The sequence below is a fragment of the Silene latifolia genome, chromosome 9, assembly GCF_048544455.1.
Source record: "Silene latifolia isolate original U9 population chromosome 9, ASM4854445v1, whole genome shotgun sequence".
Taxonomy (NCBI): domain Eukaryota; kingdom Viridiplantae; phylum Streptophyta; class Magnoliopsida; order Caryophyllales; family Caryophyllaceae; genus Silene; species Silene latifolia.
This window is the reverse complement of record NC_133534.1, coordinates 219,530,916-219,549,477: the sequence shown is the minus strand read 5'-3', so window position 1 is coordinate 219,549,477 and position 18,562 is coordinate 219,530,916.

The window sequence follows — 18,562 nt, the reverse complement described above, 5'->3', positions numbered from 1 at the left end:
CCTATTACCAGGTCCTTATTCAATACTCACAGCAAGCACAGAGTATCAATAAGCCTGACTCTACCCTATGTTTCTAACATAAGATTTAAGAGATTTGAATTGAGAGTAAAACTCAGGTTTTCATTCATAAACATTTGCCTCTAACGATCGATGCAAGGGTCCTTATATAGGCCTTGTCTTTAGGTTAAACATGAAGTAAAAGGTTCATCTAAGGGCCAGGATTGTCCCATAAGTCAGGACAAAGTCTAGATAATATATTACAACGGCAAAAAGATCATAAATGTAAACTAGAGTGAAAACAAATTGAGTTTGCAGAGGACAGTCAGTGATAGTGACATCTTTGTTGCCTTTCAAGCTTTTCTCGTGGTAGCTGTAGCTTTTCCGCCTATGTGAGGACGAGTGGTCTCCTTGGTCTTGACTTAGTGTCCAAGCACCCTCTGATATATGGAAACTTAAGTTAAAGAAGCCTCACACACAGCTTTTCCTTGGTTTGTCCAGAAATGGCAATGTACTTTTTGGAATCTCTCCTTTCCGCAACTTGCTTTTGTTGGTTTTCCAATACTTTGCAATGAGAATTTGACCTGGCTCCCTAGGACTTTTTGATGCTCATATGAGTGTTTTATCAGCTGGCCATGGTGGCAGCTGATGATTTGCCTTATACTGGTACTTAGGAGACTGCAAAGTAGACTGATCAGTGGCTAGGTAGGAGTGGTTATGGCCTGTTGTTGCCTGAGTTGCTTGACCATGGAATAGTTGGTTGTCCTGGTTACTAGCCCCTGCATCAAGGCTGCTTTGTGGCTGTTTTACACGGTCCTTGGCTGTTCATTCTTGGACTCTTATTTCCTTGTTTTGTTGGACATAAAAATGAAAGATATGGATGTGAAATTACTTCCCAAAGCAAGCACATGGTGAAGAAATTTCACAAACTACCCGGTTAAAGAGTTAAACTACAGCCTAGCACAAGTATTAACTCTCTAATTCGAGCTAGAGGGTATGATTAAGGCCTAATCTACAGCCTAGCACAAGATTAGTCCTTAACCTACACGATTAGGAGAGCTTTACCACATCCTAGCACAGGTTAACCTCCCTTAATCGCACAACCAAGAAAGGCTAAGCCACTATTGGTTGGACAAGAGAGCCCTTAAGCATCCCTTAAGTTTGTGTTTGACACAACAACTTTTTATCATTCATAAAATCTGATTATTACAATGAGAGAGTGGCCTTTATATAGGCAAGCAAAAGGAAACCCTAAGTATAAGGGCAGCTATCATACTCTAATCTAAGGATCTTAAACAATCTCATCCAAGGGCTGAGTACAAACTTACTATAGGACAAGTTTACATCAATACCAATTGCATAAAACAATATAAAATAAACAAAAGGGACGTTGGAGTTGGAATAGCAGCTGGTATGTTGTTCTTATATGCCATAATGTGAAGATAGGACAATGTAGGACCATTTATGTCGTTTTCAAGCTGCTGCACTTCAGGTCTTCTTTAATCAAATTTGTATCTTCTCAATTGAGGCCCTTCCCAAATGCATTTTATAGCTATCAATATTATAAACGTTCATGGACCAGCATGTCACTCTAAGATGTGCATTAGGCTTCATTCTTGCTGCCCCTCTTGACAGAAATGTCGTTCCATACAAAAAAAATGCCCTTGTTTCGCCAAAAAGATAGGACTGAAAAACCGCGAAGTAATAGTTGAACGAGCTGTTATTTCGAGCTTAACAAAAAATGATAGACCCCCCCTATTTTGCTACAACAAGGACAAATGGTTCACACAACAAGTCACATAGACTAAGGATCAAATACAATTATTTAACACAACGAGTCACAAGGGCTAATGACCAAGAACAAATGGTTCACACAACGAGTCACATGGACTAATGAACAAGTACAATTGTTTAACAGAACGACTCACAAGGAATAATGAACAAGGATAAATGGTTTACACAACGAGTCACAAGGACTAATGAACAAGGACAAATATTTCACACAATGAGTCACATTTATTAATAAACAAGAACAAATTGTAACACCCCGTATTTTATTAAGTTGGATAAAATTCTGTTAATTGCTATTTTGAATTTAATTACATCATTTAACGATTTATATATATATGCTTAGCTAATTAATTAATTTCATCATAATTCGATACGTTAATTTTAATAATCATTAATAAGTTTATTTAAAGTTAGTTCGAGTTTATTTATTTAATAATTTCCGTTTCTTTACGAGTCCTTACGAAAGTTGTTTTAAGTGAACCCTAGATGGATTTTGGGAACAAAACCGTCCAATTAGCTATTTTGAGCTTATTTCACTAAAATAGCAATTTTTATTAATATCCGTTAGTTTCGTAAAAATCGCTAATAATTCCGATTCAAGCTGATATTGTATTATTTACGTTAACTAGCTGAGTTTATTTTATTTTCACTCATTAAATTTATTTATTATTGATTCCGTTTTATTACAGAAACTTTTACTTAAATCGGTTAAATTTAACTCGAAACGATTTTAATAACGATCGAAGTTTCTTAACGACGAAGAAACGTACGTATAATTATATATAGGGATCATTATGGATGTTAATTAGTCAGTTGTATAGTTGAGACGGTGTATACTGATATGTGGAGATGATTGAGACGGTGTATACTAGGGATGGCAATTATGACTCAAACCGAACCGAACCCGAATCGAACCGAAGGAAAAAATTCGATCCAAACCCACTATTTGAAAACCCATTCCCGATCCACTATTTAAAAACCCATATCCATATCCACTATTGAAAAACCCGAACCAAATCCAAACCCGATCCATTCATACCCGAACCCGATCCAAGTGGATATTATTGAAAATTTAGGTTTTATTAACCTTGAAATTTAAATTTTCTAATATAAGATTAAATTTTTATGTAGTCAAATCAAGTTTCGTATTGGGTTTTAGATTATGTAGTGGATCGGGTATGGATTTGGAGTGGGTATGGGTTTGAAATAAGTATAATGGATCGGGTATGGATTTTAAAATTTTGGATATGGATCGGGTATGGATATGGATCTGTGATCCAATAAGTAAGTGGATCGGGTTTGGATCTTGTAAAACCCGATCCAACCCGACCCATTGCCATCCCTAGTGTATACTGACCTCTAGGGATCATTTGGGATGCTAGCTAGTAAGTGGTATATTTGAGACGGTGGATACTGACATGTAGAGATCGTTTTGGGATGCTATTTGGGATCTTGTTTAGTTGTGGTATTGTGCAGTAAATTAGGACTGTTTTTGAGTCCGCTTTGCAGGTACTTTGGGACATTTTTGGGACTGTTTTGACTCGGTTTAGGACTGGTTTAGGATTGATTGAACTCTGTTTTGATACCAGTTTTGTGCGACTTTGATTTGTTTTGGGACAGTCGAAATGGAGGCCGTGTGGGCTGTTTTGGCCTCGGTTTTGGGAGCCGTGACAGGCTGGTTTGGGCTCAGTTTTGGGACGGATAAAATGGTGCTTTATGGGACTGTTTCTAGGGCGTAAAAGTTGTGAAAATTTTCTTGGTATGCCTGTCAAAAGGGAGGTTCATAATGGTTTATGAACATAAGACAGTAGCTAATGAATATGATTTACATGTTTTGATTTAAATTAATTTCCGTCTCATATTTTATATAAAGATAATTCGTTAATATCGTCCTTTCACATAATTATTTTAGGTGGCTCATATGTGGTTGAAGAGGAAGAGTAATTTTGGGTTTTAGAAGCTTTCTCAAGTTATTGCTTGTCTCTTTGCTAGCTTAAGGTAACTATTCCGAGTTACTCGACGAGTTAATGTCACATTAGTAGTTAATGTGTGCCTGTTGTTTGTTAAGTGATTAGGTGATTGATAATGTGTTACTTTCGTCTTTCACATGATAGAAACTAGAAATAGCATGAGAATAATATTGCGATAAATTTTGTAATTTGGGCCAAAGTAGGCCAAGACTCTGAGCTGGGCCAGATTGACCGAACGAGTTTGGTCAAGCTAGGTTTAAACCAGCCAGCCTCGATTTGACCGATGACCCGTCGCGGGACTCGGGTCGAGGGTTTGTCTTTGAGGTGAGATTAGTTGTTATTGGAGGTTTTATGTTATGCCTTGATATTTGTAATTATCATTTCACATGTTGGTTGTTGGATGAATTGGTTGCCTTATACTTCAGTCTTCTTGTCTTGTTGCCATTTTAGCTTGTTCTCATGAATTATGAGATTAACGGTTAACTGGAATTTGGATTATTGTTGGTATTGAGGATATTGTTGGATTGTCTGCTGAATAGACATTTATATAGCCTTTCACATGATAGAATGTTAGCATTTATGTTGGTAAGTTGGACTCTTTGCCCTCTTATGGTTAAGTGGGTGTCCTATTTGTCTTGTGTGGTGTGGGCTAAAGTATTCAAGCTGGGACTAGCAGGGACTAGGTCCTAGGTGAGTACTTCGGCCTTCATCATATATAGGTCTTTATAGTCTCTGACGAGTATATGTTCATTGCTTGATAGCCTTTGTGTTCCTGACTAGTGGATTTATATCCAAGTTGGGGCATGACCTCAGGTACTTATTTTGATAGTATGGGGTCAGCTTAAGTACTAGCCAACCCTTCGGTGGTGTCCTTAGGGTACTCACTTCACTTTGTTTTAAAAAAAAAGTTGTGGGTCTTGGGTGCGGTGGTGTGTATCCGCATGTCTAGGTCTGCGCAGATTTTAGGCTAGGGTTGTGTTGTCTCTTGGCCATGTTTTCTTAATAGTAACCGCTGAGCCAAGATACCGGTTCGATTACCTTCCCTACCTCGTGGTATAGACTCGAGTTACAAAGTGACTATTGACGGTACTAAGAACTTATGCCTGTCTTTGATATATTGCCCTTTCTTGTTTGATGATTCTATGAATCATAGAAGGTGAGATGCAAGCCGGCTATGGTTGATAGAGTTTGGATTCCTGGATGTTATGTGATTCACATGATAGTGTAGTATGAGTCGGTCTAGTATTCACATGCTAGGACTATGTGGCGTTATATTGTTGTTCACATGATAAGCACGATTGCCTTAGCATCTATATGCTAAGGCAGTGTGTGATTCATATTCATATTCTTATGTTTACATGTTATATTAATTATGACATTTCGTGGCTGGGAGAACTCGGAGTTACTCCCCACTGACTGTGGCTTTCGTATTTGTATAAAATGCGAATGACAGGTAGGTGATGCATATATGGGGTACATGGACGAGCTAGCGAGCAAAGTAACCTTGGGACCTAGACTGGTTTTATTTTATGGTGACCCTTAAACCCTTTTTATGTCACAAACATTTTAGGGACATATGTCTCCCTCTTTACATTTGGTTGTATAATTTGCTATTCGCGACTTTAGCGATGGTCAGGTTATGAAACTTCTAGTTAGACCTTGTATGTTTGACACCTTCCAATTTGGATATCTTTATAACAGGTTTTGATTTTAAAAATTACAGGTTTTTACCCAAATGAACCTATTACAAACATATCCATGCAGTTTTATTCTAGAATTACGTGTTTACTTTTCCGCAATACTTGAGGGTGTAACACAAATGGTTCACACAACGAGTCACATGGACTAATGAACAAGTACAATTGTTTAACAGAACGACTCACAAGGAATAATGAACAAGGATAAATGGTTTACACAACGAGTCACAAGGACTAATGAACAAGGACAAATGTTTCACACAACGAGTCACATGGACTAAGGAACAAGTACAATTGTTTAACACAATAAGTCACAAGGGCTAATGAACATGAATAAATGGTTCACACAACGACTCACATGAACTAATGAACAAGGGCAATTATTTTAACACAACGAGTCACATGCACTAATGAACAAGAATAAAGGGTTCACACAACGAGTCACATGGAATAAGGAACAAGTAAAATTGTTTAACACAACGAGTCACAAGGGCTAATGAAGAAGAACAAATGGTTCACCCAACGAGTCACATGGACTAATGAACAAGTACAATTGTGTAACACAACGACTCACAAGGAATAATGAACAAGGATAAATGGTTTACACAACGAGTCACAAGGACTAATGAACAAGGACAAATGTTTCACACAACGTGTCACATTTATTAATAAACAAGGACAAATGGTTCACACAACGAGTCACAAGGGCTAATGATCAAGGACAGATGGTTCACACAACGAGTCACATGGACTAATGAACAAGTACAATTGTTTTAACACAAGGATTAATGAGCAAGGATAAATGGTTTACACAACGTGTCAGAAGGACTAACGAACAAGGGCAAATGGTTCACACAACGAGTCACATGGACTAATGAACAAGTACAATTGTTTTAACACAAGGATTAATGAAGAAGGACAAATGGTTTACACAACGTGTCACAACGACTAACGAACAAGGGCAAATGGTTCACACAATGAGTCACATGGACTAATGAACAAGTACAATTGTTTTACACAATGAGTCACAAGGACTAATGAACAAGGACAATGGTTCACACAACGAGTCACATGGACAAATGAACAAGTACAATTGTTTTAACACAACAAGTCACAAGGACTAATGAACAAGGACAAATGGTTTACACAACGAGTCACAAGGACAAATGAAAAAGGACAAACGGTTCACACAACGAGTCACATGCACTAATGAACAAGTACAATTGTTTAACACAACGAGCCACAAGGACTAATGAACAAGGACAAATGGTTCACACAACGAGTCACATAGACTAAGGAACAAGTACAATTTTTAACACAACGAGTCACAAGGGCTAATGAACAAGAACAAATGGTTCACACAACGATTCACATGGACTAATGAACAAGTACAATTGTTTTAACACAACGACTCACAAGGACTAATAAACAAGGACAAATGGTTCACACAACGAGTCACATTTATTAATAAACAAGGACAAATGGTTCACACAATGAGTCACAAGGGCTAATGAACAAGGACAAATGGTTCAGACAACGAGTCACATGGACTAATGAACAAGTACAATTGTTTTAACACAAGGATTAATGAACAAGGACAAATGGTTTACACAACGTGTCACAAGGACTTACGAATAAGGGCAAATGGTTCACACAACGAGTCACATGGACTAATGAACAAGTACAATTGTTTAACAGAACGACTCACAAGGAATAATGAAAAGGATAAATGGTTTACACAACGAGTCACAAGGACTAATGAACAAGGACAAATGTTTCACACAACGAGTCACATGGACTAAGAAACAAGTACAATTGTTTAACACAACAAGTCACAAGGGCTAATGAACATGAATAAATGGTTCACACAACGACTCACATGGACTAATGAACAAGGGCAATTATTTTAACACAACGAGTCACATGCACTAATGAACAAGAATAAAGGGTTCACACAACGAGTCACATGGAATAAGGAACAAGTAAAATTGTTTAACACAACGAGTCACAAGGGCTAATGAAGAAGAACAAATGGTTCACACAACGAGTCACATGGACTAATGAACAAGTACAATTGTGTAACACAACGACTCACAAGGAATAATGAACAACGATAAATGGTTTACACAACGAGTCACAAGGACTAATGAACAAGGACAAATGTTTCACACAACGTGTCGCATTTGTTAATAAACAAGGAAAAATGGTTCACACAACGAGTCACAAGGGCTAATGATCAAGGACAGATGGTTCACACAACGAGTCACATGGACTAATGAACAAGTACAATTGTTTTAACACAAGGATTAATGAGCAAGGATAAATGGTTTACACAACGTGTCAGAAGGACTAACGAACAAGGGCAAATGGTTCACACAACGAGTCACATGGACTAATGAACAAGTACAATTGTTTTACACAATGAGTCACAAGGACTAATGAACAAGGACAATGGTTCACACAACGAGTCACATGGAAAAATGAACAAGTACAATTGTTTTAACACAACAAGTCACAAGGACTAATGAACAAGGACAAATGGTTTACACAACGAGTCACAAGGACTAATGAAAAAGGACAAACGGTTCACACAACGAGTCACATGCACTAATGAACAAGTACAATTGTTTAACACAACGAGCCACAAGCACTAATGAACAAGGACAAATGGTTCACACAACGAGTCACATAGACTAAGGAACAAGTACAATTTTTAACACAACGAGTCACAAGGGCTAATGAACAAGAACAAATGGTTCACACAACGAGTCACATGGACTAATGAACAAGTACAATTGTTTTAACACAACGACTCACAAGGACTAATAAACAAGGACAAATGGTTCACACTACGAGTCACATTTATTAATAAACAAGGACAAATGGTTGACACAATGAGTCACAAGAGCTAATGAACAAGGACAAATGGTTCAGACAACGAGTCACATGGACTAATGAACAAGTACAATTGTTTTAACACAAGGATTAATGAACAAGGACAAATGGTTTACACAACGTGTCACAAGGACTTACGAATAAGGGCAAATGGTTCACACAACGAGTCACATGGACTAATGAACAAGTACAATTGTTTAACAGAACGACTCACAAGGAATAATGAAAAGGATAAATGGTTTACACAACGAGTCACAAGGACTAATGAACAAGAACAAATGTTTCACACAACGAGTCACATGGACTAAGAAACAAGTACAATTGTTTAACACAACAAGTCACAAGGGCTAATGAACATGAATAAATGGTTCACACAACGACTCACATGGACTAATGAACAAGGGCAATTATTTTAACACAACGAGTCACATGCACTAATGAACAAGAATAAAGGGTTCACACAACGAGTCACATGGAATAAGGAACAAGTAAAATTGTTTAACACAACGAGTCACAAGGGCTAATGAAGAAGAACAAATGGTTCACACAACGAGTCACATGGACTAATGAACAAGTACAATTGTGTAACACAACGACTCACAAGGAATAATGAACAACGATAAATGGTTTACACAACGAGTCACAAGGACTAATGAACAAGGACAAATGTTTCACACAACGTGTCGCATTTATTAATAAACAAGGAAAAATGGTTCACACAACGAGTCACAAGGGCTAATGATCAAGGACAGATGGTTCACACAACGAGTCACATGGACTAATGAACAAGTACAATTGTTTTAACACAAGGATTAATGAGCAAGGATAAATGGTTTACACAACGTGTCAGAAGGACTAACGAACAAGGGCAAATGGTTCACACAACGAGTCACATGGACTAATGAACAAGTACAATTGTTTTACACAATGAGTCACAAGGACTAATGAACAAGGACAATGGTTCACACAACGAGTCACATGGAAAAATGAACAAGTACAATTGTTTTAACACAACAAGTCACAAGGACTAATGAACAAGGACAAATGGTTTACACAACGAGTCACAAGGACTAATGAAAAAGGACAAACGGTTCACACAACAAGTCACATGCACTAATGAACAAGTACAATTGTTTAACACAACGAGCCACAAGCACTAATGAACAAGGACAAATGGTTCACACAACGAGTCACATAGACTAAGGAACAAGTACAATTTTTAACACAACGAATCACAAGGGCTAATGAACAAGAACAAATGGTTCACACAACGAGTCACATGGACTAATGAACAAGTACAATTGTTTTAACACAACGACTCACAAGGACTAATAAACAAGGATAAATGGTTCACACTACGAGTCACATTTATTAATAAACAAGGACAAATGGTTCACACAATGAGTCACAAGAGCTAATGAACAAGGACAGCAAATGGTTGGACAACGAGTCACATGGACTAATGAACAAGTACAATTGTTTTAACACAAGGATTAATGAAAAAGGACAAATGGTTTACACAACGTGTCACAAGGACTTACGAATAAGGGCAAATGGTTCACACAACGAGTCACATGGACTAATGAACAAGTACAATTGTTTTTCACAACGAGTCACAAGGACTAATGAACAAGGACAAATGGTTCACACAACGAGTCACATGGACTAATGAACAAGGGCAATTATTTTAACACAACGAGTCACATGTACTAATGAACAAGGATAAAGGGTTCACACAACGAGTCACATGGAATAAGGAACAAGTAAAATTGTTTAACACAACGAGTCACAAGGGCTAATGAAGAAGAACAAATGGTTCACACAACGAGTCACATGGACTAATGAACAAGTACAATTGTGTAACACAACGACTCACAAGGAATAATGAACAAGGATAAATGGTTTACACAACGAGTCACAAGGACTAATGAACAAGGACAAATGTTTCACACAACGTGTCACATTTATTAATAAACAAGGACAAATGGTTCACACAACGAGTCACAAGGGCTAATGATCAAGGACAGATGGTTCACACAACGAGTCACATGGACTAATGAACAAGTACAATTGTTTTAACACAAGGATTAATGAGTACGGATAAATGGTTTACACAACGTGTCAGAAGGACTAACGAACAAGGGCAAATGGTTCACACAACGAGTCACATGGACTAATGAACAAGTACAATTGTTTTAACACAAGGATTAATGAAGAAGGACAAATGGTTTACACAACGTGTCACAAGGACTAACGAAAAAGGGCAAATGGTTCACACAACGAGTCACATGGACTAATGAACAAGTACAATTGTTTTACACAATGAGTCACAAGGACTAATGAACAAGGACAATGGTTCACACAACGAGTCACATGGACAAATGAACAAGTACAATTGTTTTAACACAACAAGTCACAAGGACTAATGAACAAGGACAAATGGTTTACACAACGAGTCACAAGGACTAATGAAAAAGGACAAACGGTTCACACAACGAGTCACATGCACTAATGAACAAGTACAATTGTTTAACACAACGAGCCACAAGGACTAAGGAACAAGGACAAATGGTTCACACAACGAGTCACATAGACTAAGGAACAAGTACAATTGTTTAACACAACGAGTCACAAGGGTTAATGAACAAGAACAAATGGTTCACACAACGAGTCACATGGACTAATGAACAAGTACAATTGTTTTAACACAACGACTCACAAGGACTAATAAACAAGGACAAATGGTTCACACAACGAGTCACGTGGACTAATAAATAAGTACAATTTTTTAACACAATGAGTTACAAGGAATAATGAACTAGGACAAATGGTTCACACAACGAGTCACATTTATTAATAAACAAGGACAAATTGTTCACACAACGAGTCACATGGACTAATGAACAAGTACAATTGTTTAACACAACGAGTCACAAGGACTAATGAACAAGGACAAATGGTTCACACAACGAGTCACATGGACTAATGAACAAGGACAATTGTTTTAACACAACGAGTCACATGCACTAATAAACAAGGATAAAGGGTTCACACAACGAGTCACATGGAATAAGGAACAAGTACAATTGTTTAACACAACGAGTCACAAGGGCTAATGAAGAAGAACAAATTGTTCACACAACGAGTCACATGGACTAATGAACAAGTACAATTGTTTAACACAAAAAGTCACAAGGACTAATGAACAAGGACAAATGGTTCACACAACGAGTCACATGGACTAATGAACAAGGACAATTGTTTTAACACAACGAGTCACATGCACTAATGAACAAGGATAAAGGGTTCACACAACGAGTCACATGGAATAAGGAACAAGTACAATTGTTTAACACAACGAGTCACAAAGGCTAATGAAGAAGAACAAATGGTTCACACAACGAGTCACATGGACTAATGAACAAGTACAATTGTTTAACACAACGACTCACAAGGAATAATGAACAAGGATAAATGGTTTACACAACGAGTCACAAGGACTAATGAACAAGGACAAATGTTTCACACAACGTGTCACATTTATTAATAAACAAGGACAAATGGTTCACACAACGAGTCACAAGGGCTAATGATCAAGGACAGATGGTTCACACCACGAGTCACATGGACTAATGAACAAGTACAGTTGTTTTAACACAAGGATTAATGAGCAAGGATAAATGGTTTACACAACGTGTCAGAAGGACTAACGAACAAGGGCAAATGGTTCACACAACGAGTCACATGGACTAATGAACAAGTACAATTGTTTTACACAATGAGTCACAAGGACTAATGAACAAGGACAATGGTTCACACAACGAGTCACATGGAAAAATGAACAAGTACAATTGTTTTAACACAACAAGTCACAAGGACTAATAAACAAGGACAAATGGTTTACACAACGAGTCACAAGGACTAATGAAAAAGGACAAACGGTTCACACAACGAGTCACATGCACTAATGAACAAGTACAATTGTTTAACACAACGAGCCACAAGCACTAATGAACAAGGACAAATGGTTCACACAACGAGTCACATAGACTAAGGAACAAGTACAATTTTTAACACAACGAGTCACAAGGGCTAATGAACAAGAACAAATGGTTCACACAACGAGTCACATGGACTAATGAACAAGTACAATTGTTTTAACACAACGACTCACAAGGACTAATAAACAAGGACAAATGGTTCACACTACGAGTCACATTTATTAATAAACAAGGACAAATGGTTCACACAATGAGTCACAAGAGCTAATGAACAAGGACAAATGGTTCGGACAATAACGAGTCACATGGACTAATGAACAAGTACAATTGTTTTAACACAAGGATTAATGAACAAGGACAAATGGTTTACACAACGTGTCACAAGGACTTACGAATAAGGGCAAATGGTTCACACAACGAGTCACATGGACTAATGAACAAGTACAATTGTTTTAACACAACGACTCACAAGGACTAATAAACAAGGACAAATGGTTCACACTACGAGTCACATTTATTAATAAACAAGGACAAATGGTTCACACAATGAGTCACAAGAGCTAATGAACAAGGACAAATGGTTCGGATAACGAGTCACATGGACTAATGAACAAGTACAATTGTTTTAACACAAGGATTAATGAAAAAGGACAAATGGTTTACACAACGTGTCACAAGGACTTACGAATAAGGGCAAATGGTTCACACAACGAGTCACATGGACTAATGAACAAGTACAATTGTTTTTCACAACGAGTCACAAGGACTAATGAACAAGGACAAATGGTTCACACAACGAGTCACATGGACTAATGAACAAGGGCAATTATTTTAACACAACGAGTCACATGTACTAATGAACAAGGATAAAGGGTTCACACAACGAGTCACATGGAATAAGGAACAAGTAAAATTGTTTAACACAACGAGTCACAAGGGCTAATGAAGAAGAACAAATGGTTCACACAACGAGTCACATGGACTAATGAACAAGTACAATTGTGTAACACAACGACTCACAAGGAATAATGAACAAGGATAAATGGTTTACACAACGAGTCACAAGGACTAATGAACAAGGACAAATGTTTCACACAACGTGTCACATTTATTAATAAACAAGGACAAATGGTTCACACAACGAGTCACAAGGGCTAATGATCAAGGACAGATGGTTCACACAACGAGTCACATGGACTAATGAACAAGTACAATTGTTTTAACACAAGGATTAATGAGTACGGATAAATGGTTTACACAACGTGTCAGAAGGACTAACGAACAAGGGCAAATGGTTCACACAACGAGTCACATGGACTAATGAACAAGTACAATTGTTTTAACACAAGGATTAATGAAGAAGGACAAATGGTTTACACAACGTGTCACAAGGACTAACGAACAAGGGCAAATGGTTCACACAACGAGTCACATGGACTAATGAACAAGTACAATTGTTTTACACAATGAGTCACAAGGACTAATGAACAAGGACAATGGTTCACACAACGAGTCACATGGACAAATGAACAAGTACAATTGTTTTAACACAACAAGTCACAAGGACTAATGAACAAGGACAAATGGTTTACACAACGAGTCACAAGGACTAATGAAAAAGGACAAACGGTTCACACAACGAGTCACATGCACTAATGAACAAGTACAATTGTTTAACACAACGAGCCACAAGGACTAAGGAACAAGGACAAATGGTTCACACAACGAGTCACATAGACTAAGAAACAAGTACAATTGTTTAACACAACGAGTCACAAGGGCTAATGAACAAGAACAAATGGTTCACACAACGAGTCTCATGGACTAATGAACAAGTACAATTGTTTTAACACAACGACTCACAAGGACTAATAAACAAGGACAAATGGTTCACACAACGAGTCACGTGGACTAATAAATAAGTACAATTTTTTAACACAATGAGTTACAAGGAATAATGAACTAGGACAAATGGTTCACACAACGAGTCACATTTATTAATAAACAAGGACAAATTGTTCACACAACGAGTCACATGGACTAATGAACAAGTACAATTGTTTAACACAACGAGCCACAAGCACTAATGAACAAGGACAAATGGTTCACACAACGAGTCACATAGACTAAGGAACAAGTACAATTTTTAACACAACGAGTCACAAGGGCTAATGAACAAGAACAAATGGTTCACACAACGAGTCACATGGACTAATGAACAAGTACAATTGTTTTAACACAACGACTCACAAGGACTAATAAACAAGGACAAATGGTTCACACTACGAGTCACATTTATTAATAAACAAGGACAAATGGTTCACACAATGAGTCACAAGAGCTAATGAACAAGGACAAATGGTTCAGACAACGAGTCACATGGACTAATGAACAAGTACAATTGTTTTAACACAAGGATTAATGAACAAGGACAAATGGTTTACACAACGTGTCACAAGGACTTACGAATAAGGGCAAATGGTTCACACAACGAGTCACATGGACTAATGAACAAGTACAATTGTTTTAACACAACGACTCACAAGGACTAATAAACAAGGACAAATGGTTCACACTACGAGTCACATTTATTAATAAACAAGGACAAATGGTTCACACAATGAGTCACAAGAGCTAATGAACAAGGACAAATGGTTCAGACAACGAGTCACATGGACTAATGAACAAGTACAATTGTTTTAACACAAGGATTAATGAAAAAGGACAAATGGTTTACACAACGTGTCACAAGGACTTACGAATAAGGGCAAATGGTTCACACAACGAGTCACATGGACTAATGAACAAGTACAATTGTTTTTCACAACGAGTCACAAGGACTAATGAACAAGGACAAATGGTTCACACAACGAGTCACATGGACTAATGAACAAGGGCAATTATTTTAACACAACGAGTCACATGTACTAATGAACAAGGATAAAGGGTTCACACAACGAGTCACATGGAATAAGGAACAAGTAAAATTGTTTAACACAACGAGTCACAAGGGCTAATGAAGAAGAACAAATGGTTCACACAACGAGTCACATGGACTAATGAACAAGTACAATTGTGTAACACAACGACTCACAAGGAATAATGAACAAGGATAAATGGTTTACACAACGAGTCACAAGGACTAATGAACAAGGACAAATGTTTCACACAACGTGTCACATTTATTAATAAACAAGGACAAATGGTTCACACAACGAGTCACAAGGGCTAATGATCAAGGACAGATGGTTCACACAACGAGTCACATGGACTAATGAACAAGTACAATTGTTTTAACACAAGGATTAATGAGTACGGATAAATGGTTTACACAACGTGTCAGAAGGACTAACGAACAAGGGCAAATGGTTCACACAACGAGTCACATGGACTAATGAACAAGTACAATTGTTTTAACACAAGGATTAATGAAGAAGGACAAATGGTTTACACAACGTGTCACAAGGACTAACGAACAAGGGCAAATGGTTCACACAACGAGTCACATGGACTAATGAACAAGTACAATTGTTTTACACAATGAGTCACAAGGACTAATGAACAAGGACAATGGTTCACACAACGAGTCACATGGACAAATGAACAAGTACAATTGTTTTAACACAACAAGTCACAAGGACTAATGAACAAGGACAAATGGTTTACACAACGAGTCACAAGGACTAATGAAAAAGGACAAACGGTTCACACAACGAGTCACATGCACTAATGAACAAGTACAATTGTTTAACACAACGAGCCACAAGGACTAAGGAACAAGGACAAATGGTTCACACAACGAGTCACATAGACTAAGAAACAAGTACAATTGTTTAACACAACGAGTCACAAGGGCTAATGAACAAGAACAAATGGTTCACACAACGAGTCTCATGGACTAATGAACAAGTACAATTGTTTTAACACAACGACTCACAAGGACTAATAAACAAGGACAAATGGTTCACACAACGAGTCACGTGGACTAATAAATAAGTACAATTTTTTAACACAATGAGTTACAAGGAATAATGAACTAGGACAAATGGTTCACACAACGAGTCACATTTATTAATAAACAAGGACAAATTGTTCACACAACGAGTCACATGGACTAATGAACAAGTACAATTGTTTAACACAACGAGCCACAAGCACTAATGAACAAGGACAAATGGTTCACACAACGAGTCACATAGACTAAGGAACAAGTACAATTTTTAACACAACGAGTCACAAGGGCTAATGAACAAGAACAAATGGTTCACACAACGAGTCACATGGACTAATGAACAAGTACAATTGTTTTAACACAACGACTCACAAGGACTAATAAACAAGGACAAATGGTTCACACTACGAGTCACATTTATTAATAAACAAGGACAAATGGTTCACACAATGAGTCACAAGAGCTAATGAACAAGGACAAATGGTTCAGACAACGAGTCACATGGACTAATGAACAAGTACAATTGTTTTAACACAAGGATTAATGAACAAGGACAAATGGTTTACACAACGTGTCACAAGGACTTACGAATAAGGGCAAATGGTTCACACAACGAGTCACATGGACTAATGAACAAGTACAATTGTTTTAACACAACGACTCACAAGGACTAATAAACAAGGACAAATGGTTCACACTACGAGTCACATTTATTAATAAACAAGGACAAATGGTTCACACAATGAGTCACAAGAGCTAATGAACAAGGACAAATGGTTGGATAACGAGTCACATGGACTAATGAACAAGTACAATTGTTTTAACACAAGGATTAATGAAAAAGGACAAATGGTTTACACAAAGTGTCACAAGGACTTACGAATAAGGGCAAATGGTTCACACAACGAGTCACATGGACTAATGAACAAGTACAATTGTTTTTCACAACGAGTCACAAGGACTAATGAACAAGGACAAATGGTTCACACAACGAGTCACATGGACTAATGAACAAGGGCAATTATTTTAACACAACGAGTCACATGTACTAATGAACAAGGATAAAGGGTTCACACAACGAGTCACATGGAATAAGGAACAAGTAAAATTGTTTAACACAACGAGTCACAAGGGCTAATGAAGAAGAACAAATGGTTCACACAACGAGTCACATGGACTAATGAACAAGTACAATTGTGTAACACAACGACTCACAAGGAATAATGAACAAGGATAAATGGTTTACACAACGAGTCACAAGGACTAATGAACAAGGACAAATGTTTCACACAACGTGTCACATTTATTAATAAACAAGGACAAATGGTTCACACAACGAGTCACAAGGGCTAATGATCAAGGACAGATGGTTCACACAACGAGTCACATGGACTAATGAACAAGTACAATTGTTTTAACACAAGGATTAATGAGTACGGATAAATGGTTTACACAACGTGTCAGAAGGACTAACGAACAAGGGCAAATGGTTCACACAACGAGTCACATGGACTAATGAACAAGTACAATTGTTTTAACACAAGGATTAATGAAGAAGGACAAATGGTTTACACAACGTGTCACAAGGACTAACGAACAAGGGCAAATGGTTCACAAAACGAGTCACATGGACTAATGAACAAGTACAATTGTTTTACACAATGAGTCACAAGGACTAATGAACAAGGACAATGGTTCACACAACGAGTCACATGGACAAATGAACAAGTACAATTGTTTTAACACAACAAGTCACAAGGACTAATGAACAAGGACAAATGGTTTACACAACGAGTCACAAGGACTAATGAAAAAGGACAAACGGTTCACACAACGAGTCACATGCACTAATGAACAAGTACAATTGTTTAACACAACGAGCCACAAGGACTAAGGAACAAGGACAAATGGTTCACACAACGAGTCACATAGACTAAGGAACAAGTACAATTGTTTAACACAACGAGTCACAAGGGCTAATGAACAAGAACAAATGGTTCACACAACGAGTCTCATGGACTAATGAACAAGTACAATTGTTTTAACACAACGACTCACAAGGACTAATAAACAAGGACAAATGGTTCACACAACGAGTCACGTGGACTAATAAATAAGTACAATTTTTTAACACAATGAGTTACAAGGAATAATGAACTAGGACAAATGGTTCACACAACGAGTCACATTTATTAATAAACAAGGACAAATTGTTCACACAACGAGTCACATGGACTAATGAACAAGTACAATTGTTTA